The 17,088-nt window shown below is 34.6% G+C and overlaps 1 non-coding gene across 1 annotated transcript; it reads right to left on the bottom strand.

Moving 5' to 3' along the window:
• Positions 1 to 13,892: 13,892 nt before the first annotated feature.
• LOC128042187 (small nucleolar RNA R71) lies at positions 13,893 to 13,999 on the bottom strand. The gene has a single exon (XR_008197393.1). It is a non-coding gene; the product is annotated as a small nucleolar RNA R71 (small nucleolar RNA).
• Positions 14,000 to 17,088: the final 3,089 nt, after the last annotated feature.

Below are 17,088 nucleotides of genomic sequence, written 5' to 3'. Positions count from 1 at the left end.
CATCTAGTTAATTAATTTAATTTTAACATCGTTCACTTCAAAATTATTGTGTTTTCTTTACCAACTGTAAATTCATAATTGTGAAATTATTTAATTAACATATACAATCCCTGTGAAGATGATAACTCTTTTACTTACTTATTACTTGACAACAACTGTGTACACTTGCACAAACCTACATGTTACAAGCATCAAGTTTCATTTGGGTTATTGCAATCTGTTATGATTCCTGAATGGAAATGACAATGAGTTATGATGAATTTTGTATTTGGATTGCTTGTGACATTGATAAAGAAAGATTTGATCTAGATTGTTGTTGAAAAGTTAACGAAATCGACTCACTTTATTTTGGATAGAACATATTACTTGTTTGAAAAGTTGGTTGAGTTATATGTATCAAAGATTGTCAGATTAACCAGAGTATTGTTGTTTGTTATTTACGGTTGAGACCGAGATTGACCTCGAGATTTTGAGGTAAATTCCACGAAGCTCTGGTTACTAAGTTTAACTTCAGGACAACATTTTATCCGCAAACAGACAAACAATTGGAATGAGTAATACAAATTCTGGAAGACATATTACGATGTTGTAGTATTGAATTCAAAGGTAGCTAAAAAAAATATTTTCCATTGACCGAATTCGCTTATAATAATAGATATCAGTCCATTATTAAAATGGCACCGTTGAAGCTTTATATGAATGGAAATGTAGAACCCTGTTATACTGGTTAGAACTAAGTGAAAACCAGATAGTTGAGGAAGAATTACTTCGAGAAACTGAAGATAAAGTTTGTGTTATTTGAGATTGTTTGAAAGCTGTATCATATCGTCATTTGTCATATTTAGAGGAGCTAGTAACTATTTTAGTTTGTGAGATAAAAGAACACTCGAATTATTCTTATGTAAAAATTTCGAGGACGAAATTTCCTAATGGGGGAGAGTTTTAATGGGCTATTTTCTAGTGGTGCTAGAAATAGTGGTTCAGACCATAATTCTTACAAGTGAGTCTGTAAATATTATTATTAATATTTACGAGTTAAATATGGTATTATATTAAATAATGATTTGATAATTTTTATATTTGAAATGAATTGTTAAGTTTAAGTGGTTTTAGAAAACGAGGTATCGAGACCTTGTTTTTATAAACCGAGCGAGCTCATAAATATTTTTATTAAATATTTGCGAGTGATTAGATAGATGTATTAAATTTTGGTTCGGAAATTTTAATGTTTAGCTAGTTAATTAAAGAAAAGGACTAAATCGTAAAAGTTACAAAAATCAATTGCTATTAGTGTTTAAGTGCCAATTGAGTATAAAAAGTAAAAGTGGGAGGTTCTATGTTGCAAATAGACCATAATAAGGTTAATGGATGGCCGAATATGAGTTTGTATTATATTTTATATGTTTTAATTTAATTATTAAAGCTAAGATAATAATAAAACAAATGGTAAACCTCTATATATTTTTCATTTTCTTGTTTTGTCAACCAAAAACTCCATTGAAATAGCTTGGGAAGATTCAGCTTGCTTATATCCCTTGCATGTAAGTATTTCTTGGTCCATTCTTCATTAATTTTATGTTTTTGAAATCGTTGTATTGTAATCTAGCTAGCCTAGGAACTATTTTGTGAAACTGTCAAAGTTTAGAAAAATTATAGTTGATGTTCTTGAAGTTTTCTTGATGCTTATGCTTGGATTTGAGCTTTGGTGGTGATTTTGAGCTAGTTTATAAAGTAACTTTCTATAGTTTTAAGTTTAATGATTTAATTAAAAGCATGTGGAATTTGGAAGGGTTTTATTGAAAAAATTTAGAATTTAAGGGTTTTCTTTTATATGGTTAAAGGTTCAGCAAAAATCAGGTTTATGAATTTATTGTGAAAATAGTCTCGTTTTAATATTAAGGACCAAATTGAATAAAATGTAAAAGTTTAAGGCAATTGTGAAAAATGTCAATAAAGAAGTCATATGAATTAAATATATTATTTATAAGTATTTAATGATAATTGAAATAAATTCTTGTTTAGAATAAGAGTCGGTAGATAATTGTGGAAAAGGAAAATACCTAATTAACCCTAACATTACAATCTTTCTTTGTTTAGCTATTGGTAAGTTCATAATTTAAATTAAAATAATTTGTAATATTATATTGATTTCTAAGTTGTGGTATGTTAATAAATATATATATGATTGAATTGTTATAAATTGGTACAAGGTGAGAAAAATGAATTGAATTGTAAAATGCTATATGATTACCTCTATTGAGCCCGTATGAACATAGGATAGGATACAATTGGCATCCCAATAGGTTATACTACGTGCGGTACGGGATTGACTTGTGATGAGATGATGATTATTTACTTGTTACTATCCACTGAATATACTGAAATCTAACATTTGTTATAGACTATCATGTTATATTTACCATGATTCTGGTATGTTACTAGGGGCAGATGTAAAGCTTTCGGGCTTGGCACTTGGTGCCCAGGTGTGTTCCGGAGGGATGTTAGCCTACAAGTTAGGCACTTTGTGCCCAAGTGTGTTCTCGGCGGGTTTGGCTCGTTTGAGCATTCTGGTGTGTTCTGGATGGATAACTGTGTATCTGTATCTGTTATACCATCCATTGGGCTGAATTTTTAATGGTTAAATGATTTAACGATGATACGTAACTGAATGATTTCTTGTGAAAGACTTTTACATGTGTTTATGGTTTTCTATATTTTATCGTGACTTGATAATGGTTGATACTGTATAAATGAGGTGATTAAATGAATTGTATTTACAAAACTCACCTGTTGAATAGCTGTGATTGACAGGGTTAATGTTAGCTATTGATTTTGTTAATTATAAAACTATGGTTATACGATAACTTATAACGTTTCAACCTATTAACTTACTAAGCTCGTAAAAGCTTAATCGCTTTGTTTTCCTGATTTCTTGTAGATCTCGTTTTGCGGAACCAGGCAATCAGATCAAGTGGAAGATCACACTATCCAGCATCTTTGGTATACTTTGAAAACATTTGCTTTGGGATATGTAGCATGTAATATGAGTATCTTGTAATTTGTATATAAGTGTTCATTATAAGTGGCATATTTTGTACTTGTTTATAAGTTGAATTTTTGTGGCCAATAATGTGGTTGATCATAGCTTGATTTAGAGATTTGAATGTGATATTGAAATTGATATGTGGTGGATTTAACTTGATCGCATGAACTGCATATAGATGTGTTATATTGTGATAAGGAATACATGAATAAGTAAACAGTGGTTAGAGTTTGGCTTGGATGGTATAAAATGATTTGTGCCTAGTTTCTTGTTATGGTAGACAAGTTTTTTTTAAATGTGTTTAGATAAAGGTATAATGTTTGATGAATGAATTATGAGATTTTCGTACCTTAAATAACCTATTTGGTTAAGTGTGAATTTGATGAAAAATGAATTTGATCATTAAATTTGATTGTTGATTTGTGATGTTTCCTTATGGCATATTGTTTAGAATTAGGTAAATAGCATGTTTTGATATGTTTTTTTTATGTGAATTAAACAGGTTGAAAGTTTGATTAATTGGTTGCTTGTGGTTTAAGTAAGCATGAATTGGTAATCTTGTATTTGAAGGTTTTAGGCACACACGGTCGTGTGCCTCACACGGGCATGTGGCACAACCGTGTGCTCTTTTAGATTTCGATAACAATTTTGTTCACACGGTCACAATGAGTTACATTGTAACAGCCTGTTTTCAGTGATATCAAAAATAGTGATTTCGAGATCACAATTTCAACGAGTAAGTTATTATTTTTTATTTTTTAATGTTTATGGGATTAAATTTAGGTTGTATTAAAATTTCGTTAAGAAATTTTAAAGTGTACTTAGTTAATTAAGTAGAAAGGACTAAATCGTAAAAGGTAAAAGATTGAGTTCTATTAGCTAAAAGGGTTAAATGACTTTGGAAATGAAAGTTAATGGACTTGAATGGTAATTATACCATATATGTCATCTGTGGTTTTCTTAGGGTTCAAGTAAGTGAGTTACACGACCTAGCACACGGCCTAGCACACGGGCGTGTGGGGCAACTTAGAGAGTTACACGATTGTTTGACCCTACTCAGTGAGTTACATGGGTGAGGACACGGGATGGAACATGGCTGTGTGTCCTTTGTTCAAAAGTTACATGACCTAGGGTGATTCCACATGGCTTGACCACACGACCGTGTGACCCCTGTTTCCAAGTTTTGGAGTTTTTCTTAAATTTTCCAATTTGTTTTAGATTAGTCTCGAATTTCTTCTAAGCTATTTTTAGGTCCTCGAGGGCTCGATTTAGGAACAAAGTGCATGTGATTGGATGGATTATGATATGTTTAGCCTATTTGAATGATATGATGTTTAATGTTTCCTATTGCACGGTAATGCTCCATAACCCTAATTTGGCAATGGAGACGAGTTAGGAGTGTTACATACACAGCTTGGTGACACGACCATGTGACGTAGCTTACACGGTTAAGCTATTTCACACGGTTCGATGGCACGACCGTGTTGTTCAGCTTCACACGGTCTTAGCTTGTCACACAGTCTGATCATATGGCCGTGTGACCCCTATTTCTGATTTTGCCTTGATTTTATGATTTGTTCCAAATTAGTCCCAAATTGTTTCTGAACTGCTCTCAGAGTTTCTTAGGCTCGATTTTAATCCCTGATTTTGATTGAATGGCATGTTTATTAATTGATTGCCTGATAATGATTGTTTAAATGGAAATTTGTTTGGAATTGTAAATTCTTGTATCATTAATTGTCATAGCATTCCATAACCCTAATGTAGTGACAGTGACGGACGAATGGGTGTTACAGGCTACTTTTTTGAGGCCACGAAAAATGAGACCAATGTGGACCAAAAAACTCAAATAGAGATGGTGTTAAAAAGCTTGTCCAAGGATTTTACTAGTTTTTGGCCTGCATATAACCTTGGCAAAAAACCCTAAAATTTACACAACTCATGAAGGATTTACAATCCTATTAGTTGGTATTGAATGGTGGTTAGCTGGTTCAAAGAGAAGAAGCGAATATAGTTGTCGCTTCTTTCTCAAAAGGGAAGAGAAAGCGCACTAAGAAAGGCAAGGCTAAGGTCTTCGGGACACCACAAGTGGAATGGAAGAGAACCAAAAAGCCAAAAGACTTATCTAAGTTTAGATGCTTCTTCCACAACAAGAAAGGGCACTTCAAGGCAAACTGTAAAGAGTGGAAAGAATACCTAGCTACAAAAGGCAAAGATATGAAACTATTGATGATAGAAACATGTTTAGTGGAAGAGTCAATAGATCACTGGGTCATTGATTCGGGAGCCACTAATCATGTTTGTCTTTCTCTGTAGGGGTTCGAGGAGACGAAATATTTTAGAGATAAGAGCTTATCATTGTGGACCGAGAATGGGACAAGTGTGGCAGCTGAAGTAGTGGGAGATGTACAACTTTCTGTTGATAATTCTAGGAAGATTATTTTAAAATACGTTTTCTAGGTACTAAGTTTCAAAGAAACTTAATTTCGTTGCATGTTTATATAAAGACGGCTTGATCATGACTTTTACTAATGGAATTAGAATATTTAGAAATCGCAATCTTATCTGTAATGGATGGACGTCAAACAATCTCTATTTTGTCAAACCAAAGATGTACAAATTGCTTGAGATTGAAGTATCGAATAAAAGATTTAAAACTTCTTAATCTAATGAGTCATACCTTTGGCATTTGAGACTTGGTCATATTAATCGAGAAAGAATAACTTAAAGAAGTTGATCTTCCACAATGTGAATCTTGCTTGGACGGTAAGAAGACTACATGATCTTTTAATGCAAAAGGAACGAGGGCCAAAAAACCCCTAGAACTTATGCACACAGACATATGTGGCCCTATGAGCGTTAGTGCCAGAGGTGGTTAGAAGTATTATGTAACCTTTATTAATGAATATTCTAGATATATGTATGTTTACCTGATGCACCGCAAGAGTGAAACCTTTGATAAATTCAAAGAATTTCATGCTGAAGTGGAGAAACAAATAGGTTTACCCATAAAGGCACTTCGGTCTGATCGAGGTGGGGAATATTTATTTAATGAGTTCTTAGGGTACTTTATAGAGAATGATATTCTATCCTAGTTAACCACATCGGGCACTCCACAACAAAATAGCGTGATAGAGAGAAGAAATCGAATGTTGTTAAACATGGTACGTTCGATGTTAAGTTATTCGAAGCTGCCAATCACTTTTTGAGGATACGTTATACAAACGACTTGCTATATTCTAAATGATGTGCCAACTAAGGTAGCATAAAAAATGCCATATGAATTGTAGCATGGAAGGAAGTCGAATCTTAATCATTTTAGGATTTGGGGATGCCTGACTAACATATTGGATAAAGATGGAAGGAAGTTGGACTTATAGACAGAATTGTGCATGTTTGTAGGATATAGATTGCCTCTGAATGTACCAACGTCCAGAATAGAAATCCTGCACAATAGATGAGAACAAATGATATTCGCACGTATATGGGTCAGGTTGTAATATAGTTACAACGGAGTAGGTAAGTACTTCGAGGATCGTACCCAAAGGAGGTGTGCATTAAATTAATTCTAATTTAAACATAAATAGATCTAATTAATACTTTAATCAAATTATAGTACGAAAGATAAAGATAAGAGTTTTAATAAACTATACTAAAAACATAAAAGAAATTAAACAAATGAAAGGTAAGAAATAAAATAAGGAAAATTAAATAAATGAAAAGTAAGAAATCAAATAAGGAAATATGTATCAAATTTGGGCATGGGTGATTAGCTTGCTTAATCATAATCAACTTTCATCTTGGGTTTTCTTGTTCAACCAACTAGTCAATACCCTAGAAGGATCTTCCAATACATCCATTAAAATATTGAGTAGCAAGAACTACTTATCTTTTGACCTCACAGTCCAGACCGGCTCAGGTTTAAGGTGATCACAGATAGGCCATACCAATTTTTGGTTAATTCCCACCTTGATGACTTCTTAGGGTTGTCAGGCCTAGGGTTTAGGTTCTTCCTCTCCTAAACAATTGACTGTTAAGAAATCCCTACAAAATAGTTAATTATTCATACCTCCACTCGCTAATCCCCCAAAGGAGGATTAGTTCCTCGTGGATCTAGTAAACAATATAAACTTGAATGAAAGAACAAACATAAACAACAATTTCAAGAATAAAGTTTATAAGAAGCCTGATTGTATTGAATTTAAGTACAGAATCCTCACAAAGTTTGAGAACAATTTTAGAATCCAATTTCTTCCCAATGGAAAATAACAAGAACGAAAATATAAACCCTAAGAAAAAATAAAATATAAAGTATAGACCTAAAGAGAAAATTATACAAAGTAAAAAAAAGGTGTCCATACATGTGTTAGCTGTAACACCCCTAACCTGTATCCGTCGCCAAAACAAGGTTACGGAGCATTACCAGAGTTTTCAAATCAAATAGACCTAAATTTCAAACTTTTTAAATCATATCAATAAACATATTAAAATCAATTCAAAACATACATATTGTCTGTTACAAGCCCTCGGGGCCCTAAATAAGTGTTAGAAACAAGTCAGGACTAAATAAAAAACTCAGAGAATTTTTCAGAAAAGAAGGAAAAATTTTAACTTTGTAGGGGTCACATGGCCATGTGACTCACACGACCAAGAGACACACCCATGTCTTAGGCCGTGTGGGCATTCAAAGTAAGGACACACGGCCGTGTCCCACCCTGTTTCCGTGCCTGTGTAACTCACTGACTTGGGTCATATGGCCAAGCCACACGCCCGTGTGCCAGGCCATGTACCCTTTGAAATAATCTCACACGCTCATGTGACAGGCCGTGTGCTAGGCCGTGTAACGGCCTGGCTTGCACCCCTTTGAAAGGTACAGGGGACATACGGTCGTGTCGCTTGGCTGTGTGTCACACACGGCTGAGACACACGCCCGTGTCTCTTCCTGTGTGGACGAAAATAGGCCATTTTAGAAGGCATTTTTCTCACCCAACTATGCATGTACCTACAACAAAATATGCACATATATACAAGCCATAACAAGGCACCAAAATCATGCATATTCTAGCTATATACATATGGTATAATCACAAAAAACCAATATGCCCTCAGGCACCTCAAATGACAACATTAAAACATATATAAACATGTACTATATTTGGAAAAATAATCAACTAACTACTAAGCATATTTACATCAATTCATGCCATTTATTTTACTTACCAAAACAAACCAAAACTTCTCAATTGGTACCAAATATGCCATTCTAAACTAGCACCAAATCACCATATATGTCATACATATTAAAATACCAATTCACCAAAATTTCATCATATCACAAAACACATTTAACTACTATTTTACCTTTCGCTATTCAAACACAAATCAAGCCACATATCAACCATGTTAAGGCTACTTATATATGTACTAAAGTATGCCAAAAGACAAGCCAAAAAAAATGACCATAACAATACATATAGGCCAACATTAGCCAAAAATATCTATACATGCCATTATAACCAAAATCAAAACAATTGAAAGTACCAAAAGAGTCAATGGATAGTGTGATATAGGTTCGACAAGCTTCCAACCCGAACGAGCTTCAGATTCACTATAAAACACGTAAAATAACATAGAGTTGGAATTTAAGCTTAGTAAGTTCGTATATCATAGAATAAAACTTATCATTTAGTTACATAATAGGTAAGTAAATATAGCATATCCCAACATAACTTGGCCAAATGCCTAAGCACATATACATCAACCATGTTAACCATGTTAATACATATATAAACCAATAAACATAACATGGATGAGCACAAAAATTGATTCAGTTTCTTATACATGTATCATCCAATCCAATTATCCATATACCATGTAACAACATTTCCATGTAATTCATATGTGTCCCTGTAATAGTCTGTATCGAACTCTTACCAATTCGTATTAGAATATCGCCTGTTGAACCATTAGAATACCGTTGGATACCCAGGATAGCTCACACATAGTGTGCTAACTCATATAACTGTAATCCGTCAAGTCCTTTACATGTATGCTCATACGAGCTGTGAATCGGTATGCTCACTCGAGCTGTAGATTGGTATGCTCTCACGAGCTATAAATCGGTATGCTGACACGAGCTGTGGGTCGAAACGTAGCTACATGATGCTGCTCACACGAGCTATGGAGTATCTGCAACACATGCAGAACCTCAGCCATCGATAGGATGTTCAGGACCAGTACCTGAATCATGTATACACTAATGACATGTCAATTGTATCCTACGAATCCCTAAGGTTCAAATGGGACTTGGTAATTATTGTACGTCGTTGGATATGTAATTGTGTATACGTATAAAAAATTTACAATTCATGCATATTTCAAAATAAAACATATAATCACAACTTAATCACACGAACTTACCTCGACGAGTTTACGTAAATACGAAGGCGGGTTAATTTGAGACTTTCTCTCTGCCCCGATCTAAAGCCGTACGAGGTCTGTCTTGATCTATACAGATAAATTTAACTCAATTAAAAATATATTTCAAAATTCAATTTAACCCAAAATCATATTTTGGAAAATTACCATTTTACCCCTATATTTTTAATTTCTTTGCAATTTAGTCCCTATCTAATAAAAATGGAAATTCATGAAATTCCACCACAACCCACTATAGCCGAATATTGATTAGGTCCCTAGCATGCCCTATATTTCATTTATTTCATAATTTCACCATGTAAAATTTCTATTTTTAATTAAATCCCTATTTGACAATTTCATAAAAATCTCTTAACAAAAGTTGTTTATCTAACAACAACCATCCATTTTCTATCATCAAACATCAAAACTCATGTATGTTCATCAATGGAAAAACCCTAATATTTTAACAATTTCACAAATTAGTCCCCGGGCTAGCTAGATTAAGCTACAATGATTCTGAAAAAGTATAAATCATTAAAAATAGGTCAAAAGTACATACCACACAAGCTAGGAAATGTTTGCTGAAGGTAAAAACTCAAAGCTCTCCAATGGCTTTTATTGCCCTAAGATTTGGTTGAAGAAGATGAATGCATGAAAGAAATTGATTTTCTTTAATTATTAACCTTTATTTACCTATTTACCAATTTAACCTTTAAAAACATTACTAATTTCAATAATGCCAAGCCATCACATTCCACTAACAACATAAATTGTCTAATTAACATATAAGGACTCATAATTTAAGGTTCTATAGCTATTTAATACCTTTAGCTACTGGAACTTAACTTTCGCACTTTACGTGATTTAGTCTTTTTATCAAATTGAGCATGTAAACGGTAATATTTCGCAACGAAATTTTTATAACGTACTACTATCATGCTGTAGACAATAAAATAATAATAAAATAAATTTTTTGACTTTGGGTTTGTGGTCCCAAAATCACTGTTCTGATTTAACTGAAAATGGACTGTTACATTAGCTGAGCCTATTTATAGACTTAGAATGACCGTCGTATTTAAGCCTAGGTCAGCTGACATTCCCAAGCTTAAAGTTGGATTGTGTGGGCCAAAATGCCCCTTACTTATATTAATTTCTTGTGTAGATGCGATGTCGCAACACACCGGGTCCTATGTTGCGACATTGAGGGCAACATGCCCATTTGAGGGTATCTTTAGGGGTATGCCACGACATCCTCAGGTTGTGTTGCAATATCGAAGGCAGTCTTGGACTTTTCTTATTCTGCTCCCAATGTTGTGGCATCAAATGCTCCCTGTTGCAACCTAGTGACCACTATCGAGTTAGTACGCCTTCCAATGGTCTTCTGCACACTCACAACGTATATTAGCTCACCCTTAGGCCTCATTAGACCCTTAAGGTCAATAAAAGATTCAAATTACACATTCATTACACTTAACTAAAATTTACTAAAATATAATTAAAATGTATGTAAAATGCTTATCTTCAAGATCTTAAAGTGTGAAAACTAATTTAATCTGCTACACCGAATTACGACAAATCAAACTCCCTCACACTTAAGTCATTTCTTGTCCTCTAGCAATACAAAAAAAAACAATAAATAAAAAGACAACCCTTGAACAAGTATGGTATAAGTGTTAGCGTTGGATCACATGAATGGGCATTTCATATTCACATATAATCTTGACATGAGATATAACTGACTTAACACTTTTAGTATCAAACACCTAAGTTCAGTATATTACAAAGCATACAAAACATTAAGGGTCTCAAATGTAGAAATCCATCAATAAATTATGCAAATAATTTGATTATCCTAGTAGAATACAAACAATCATAAATGCAATTATTCAATATGATTTTGAATTGTGAATAAGTCTACCTAGATGACATAGAGCTTTTTGTCTTCTAACGTTCTAAGGCTGAGCATTGGTATGGATTTCAAGAATAGTATGCATCAAATAGTTTCAAGCACAAAAATAGCTTGTCACATCATATTATTCCTCATTCTTCCCCTTAGTAACCCTTTCTTGCTCACTGCCTTATGTCTCATTGTCTCCCCTTCCTTATCTTTCCACATAGGAAGTCACAACATAATATAACAATCATGGTTAGATCACAAATTTTTTGTGCATTAATGAATGACCTTTTCTACATTTGTGACTTTGTCACATTTTTTCCTTTTTTGAATACATCTCACTCACAAATGCTTTTTCTTTTCATGTACTTTTTCTACGCATTTTGATTTTCTTCTTTAATTTTTCTTTTGTTACATATATTGGCTAACCTATGATTACTATATCACATTGATCTCTCCTATTTCACTATTTTTACAAAATTTTCCATAATGTATCTACTTAATTCTCAATACGTATGGCTAGACGTTGGAAACACGAAAATTTATGTGTTTTTACATGCCCTTTTTAACTTAAAATCATGCTATTTCGGTTAAATTCCTATCGAAAAATAATTAAATATTATAAAATAATTAAATCATGTTAAAAATATGAACAAGATGAATTTTAATTAATTTTATAGTTAATTTTTATTAATTTTGACTATTTTCGACAGATTCGCACAAAGGGCGAAAATTGGCTCGGCAGACAATGCTCGAAGAATAAAATCGAGAAGCAAATTGAAGCAATGAGGCAAATTTATTTCCAGCCTAAGATGGTCCAAAAATGTGTGTTAATTCAAAATTTAATTAATTTTAATTTATACTCAATTTAATTTGGGCTAAATAAATTATTATTAATTAATTATGGAAAAAAAGGTCTAGTTGAACCGCTTTGGTTAAACCGAATCAAGTGAACCGAACCAGCCACCAATTGGGCTGCCCAGAACATGTTTATGAATATTTATGCTATTGAAATGGTTATTTTAATCAATCAGGCTTGAATTTAACCAGTGTTGGGTTGATTATATTTTGCCTGCTTGAATTATTGAAATTGTGTTTGTGCTGTTATAGGCCTTGGTAAGATGCTTGATTAAGTAAAATCATGCCTAAGTTATTCTTGCAATATTAATTGTTAAATAACTAATGAATTAATTATTAAATCATATTGAAATTGTAATTAATCAACACAATACTTAATCAGTGCATGTTATTCTTCTAAGGTAGCTGAAGTTAATTTAGCATTGTATTTGGCGATACATATGCCTTGCATAACTTGCAACATTATTGTGATTAAACTATTTGAAGGTAGAAATACTCTGTTACCTGACTTGATCTTTTATATGCTTGTGAAGATTGATTAATCGCTTGGATTGACATTGAAAAATGTTCAAGAGATTGATTAATTTAATAAGTATGTATGAGCAGTAGTTAGCAAATTACCGAGATGCCGTGAATTTGTTCGTAGCAGTATAAACATAAGTTTAATAATTCTAAGTTAAAGGAATGTAATTAATCCAACACAATAATATCATCTTGATTAAACCTTATTTGAAATCGTGCATTAGAACCTTTTTATTTTTCTTAGTTTCTAACCCTTAGTTTTTAATAATCTTTTAACCAAAATATTTTCCATCACCAAAGTATTTTAACATTAATTTCATAAATATTCTTTTTGTATAGTCCCTGTGGGTACTATAACTCGACATTTACTTGTCACTTTATTACTTGTTGCGATTGTGTACACTTGCACATTTTCGTCGTTTCGAGTTTTTGGCACCGTTTGTCGGGGACTGTTTTTAAAAAAAGAAGCTATTATTTGTGAATCTGTTTGTACATTTTGGTTTATTTATTTTCTTGTTTAAATCTTTACTTACTTAATCTTTCTGTGATTATTTCAAGTGTTTATGAGTATTGACCAGATTATCGACTTACTCCCTGTGGACCCTAAAATAGAACGAACCTTTCGACAGCGAAGAAGACATGCGAACCAGAGAAGGACCAAAGAGATAAACTTTGAGAATATGAATCAAGGAAACGGAGCAAACCAAAGAGATAAACTTTGAGAATATGAATCAAGGAAACGGAGCAAACCTTGCTCAAAATCCTATCCTTATTGCTGATGATAGGGATAGAGCTTTACGGCAGTATGCCGTGCCAGTATTTAACAATCTTAATCCGGGTATTAGGAGACCCGAAATCGAGGCACAACAATTCAAGCTGAAGCCAGTCATGTTCCAGATGCTTTAGTCTATGGGAAAATTTAGTGGAATGCCTACTGAAGATCCTCATCTTCACTTAAGACTATTTATGGAAGTGAGCGATTCTTTCAAGTTAGCTGGAGTACCTGAAGATGCATTACGACTGAAGCTATTCCCATATTCGCTAAGGGATGGAGCTCGTGCCTGGTTGAACTCATTGCCACCGAACTCTATTTCTACATGGCAAGAGTTAGCCGAGAGATTCCTCATAAAGTATTTCTCGCCGAGCAAGAATGCCAAGTTGAGGAATGAGATCACTACCTTCCAACAAATGGATGATGAGTCCCTATATGAGGCATGAGAAAGGTACAAAGAGTTATTACAAAAGTGCCCTCATCATGGAATCCCACATTGCATTCAACTTGAGACATTCTATAATGGTCTCAACGCTCACACGAGGATGGTAGTGGACGCCTCTGCTAATGGTGCTATCCTTTCTAAGTCTTATAATGAGGCTTACGAAACTATTGAGAGGATTTCCAGCAACAATTATCAATGGCCAACCAGTCAAGTAGTGTCAGGAAGACGAGTCGTTGGAATATATGAAGTGGACGCTCTCACTTCACTCGCATCTTAGGTATCTTCAATATCCTCAATGCTTAAGAATCTTACCACTAATGAATCTAACCGATTTGCAACCCAACCACCTAACCAGTTTGAGAATATAGCCTGTGTGTATTGTGGGAAAGGACATTTGTTTGAAGAATGTCCATTGAACCCCGAATCCGTATATTACATGGGTAACCAAAACCAAAACGAAGGGAGGCAAGGACTGCAATTCAACTTTTATAACTCATCGTGGCGAAATCACTCGAATTTTTCCCGGAGTAACCAATGGGCGAAAACCAGTAACACTTACGCCCAACCTAGACCAACTCAGCCGCCTAGTTTCCCCAACAAGTTCAGAAACCAACCCAAGTAGAACCATCCAATAGCTTAGAGAATCTATTGAAGGCACACATGGCGAAAAACGACTCCACTCTAAGGAATTTGGAGAATCAAATGGGCCAGCTTGCCACTGAACTTAGGAATCGGCCACAAGGTGCTCTACCTAGTGACATAGAGAATCCGAGAAATCTGGGGAAGGAATATTATAAAGCGTTTACATTGAGAAGCGGAAGGACAGTAGAGCCCAACACCATCGAAGTTGAAAAGGAGCCAACTGACGCTTAAGATTCAAAAGAAGTTTAACCAAGTGTTGAAATTCCAGTTTCAAGAAAACCAGAATCTGTAAAACCCGACAAAGTAACCTCAGGACCTGCTAATTCTGATCAACTAATAATGTCGTTAGATGCAGAATTGCCGCCAAAGACGAATCAACCAGAATCAGTCCTAGTAATGAAACCACCACCACCCTACCCTCAAAGACTTTAGAAACAGAAGCAAGAGATTCAATTCTAGAAGTTCCTTGACGTACTCAAGCAACTTCATATCAACATCCCATTGGTTGAAGCACTTGAGTAAATGGAAAACTACGTCAAGTTCATGAAAGATATCTTGTCTAAGAAACAAAGACTTGAAGAATTTGAGACGGTAGCTCTGGCGAAGGAATGTAGTGCATATCTTCAAGACAAACTACCCCCAAAATTGAAGGATCCTAGATGTTTTACCATACCGTGCAACATTGGAGAAACATATTGTGGTAAGACATTATGTGACTTAAGTGCAAGTATCAACTTGATGCCTATGTCAATATTTAAGAAGTTGGGGATAGGAGAAGTTAGACCAACTACAATTACGCTTCAACTAGCAGATCAATCCTTAGCACATCCAGAAGGAAAAATCGAGGACGTATTGGTACGTGTAGATAAGTTTATCTTTCCTGTTGACTTTGTAATTCTAGATTTTGAAGCAGACAAAGAAGTACCAATCACCCTAAGAAGGCCGTTCTTAGCAACTGGAAGGACCCTTATTGATGTGCAGAAGGGCGAGCTCACTATGCGTGTTCAGGATGATCAGGTAACATTTAACGTTTTTAAGTCTATACGATTTCCTGACACAATGTGTGATTGTTCTGTAGTGTCTGATTTAGAGGATTTAATAGTGGAGAAGGAACTCAACTGTGTTGAGGACCCACTGGAAAGAATTTTGACATTGGATCCTCGAAAAGATGAAGAGGAGGATGAATACTTAGCTTTGCTAGAAGCTAATCAAAGGGGATTTAGTCCACAATCTCGTTTTGAATCGTTGGAGTTAGAAAATAGGGACTATTCCCAACCAAAAGTTTCAATTGAGGAGCCACCTAAATTAGAACTCGAGGTATTACCTTCTCATTTAAAATACGTTTATTTAGGTAACGTTTCTACTTTGCCTGTGATTGTTTCAGTAGAATTGACCACTAAGCAAGAAGAGAAACTTATATTAGTTCTGAAACAATTCAAGAAGGCCATCGGATGGACCATAGCCGATATTCGCGGTATTATTCCATTTGTATGCATGCACAAGATTATCCTGGAAGATGGCAAAAAAGGGACGATCAATGGACAACAGAGACTGAACCCCATCATGAAGGATGTAGTAAAAAAAGAGATCATCAAGTGGTTAGATGCGGGTATCATCTATCCCATCTCAGATAGTTCATGGGTAAGCCCGGTCCAGTACGTGCCAAAAAAAGAGGTATCACGGTCGTAGAGAATGAGAACAATGAGTTGATACCGACTAGAACGGTTACGGGATGGAGAATTTGCATCGATTACCGGAAGCTGAACAAGGCGACTAGGAAAGATCACCTTCCTTTGCCATTCTTGGACCAGGTGCTGGATAGACTCACAGGACGAGATTACTACCGTTTTCTTGATGGATACTCAGGGTATAATCAGATTACAGTAACACCAAAAGATCAACACAAAATGACATTCACCTGTCCGTACAGTATGTTTACATTTAGACACATGCCATTTGGTTTATGTAATGCACTTGCTACATTTCAAAGATGTATGATGTTTATTTTTATAGACATGGTTGAGAAATATTTGGAAGTTTTTATGGACAATATTTCAGTATTCGGAGATACTTACGATGATTGCTTAGCCAATCTAACTAAGGTACTAAGGCGATGCGAAGAAACAAATCTCATACTCAACTGGGAAAATTGTCATTTTATGGTACGCGAAGGAGTTGTTCTAGGGCATCGGATAACGAGACATGGGATCGAGGTAGACAAAGCAAAGGTAGATGTTATTGAGAAACTCCCACCTCTAATATCTGTAAAGGGTGTTAGGAGCTTTTTGGGCCATGCCGGTTTTAATCGAAGATTTATCAAGGACTTTTCTAAAGTTGCTAAACTCTTATGCAAATTATTGGAGAAGGACTCTATATTCAAGTTTGATGAGGAATGCTTAAAAGCCTTGAATGATTTGAAGAGTCAATTAGTCATGGAACCCATAATCGTCACCAGACTGAGATTTTCCATTCGAATTGATGTGTGACGCAAG

Source organism: Gossypium raimondii, chromosome 6 (genome assembly GCF_025698545.1).
Source record: "Gossypium raimondii isolate GPD5lz chromosome 6, ASM2569854v1, whole genome shotgun sequence".
Classification (NCBI taxonomy): Eukaryota; Viridiplantae; Streptophyta; class Magnoliopsida; order Malvales; family Malvaceae; genus Gossypium; species Gossypium raimondii.
This window is presented reverse-complemented; position numbering and strand designations above follow the sequence as displayed.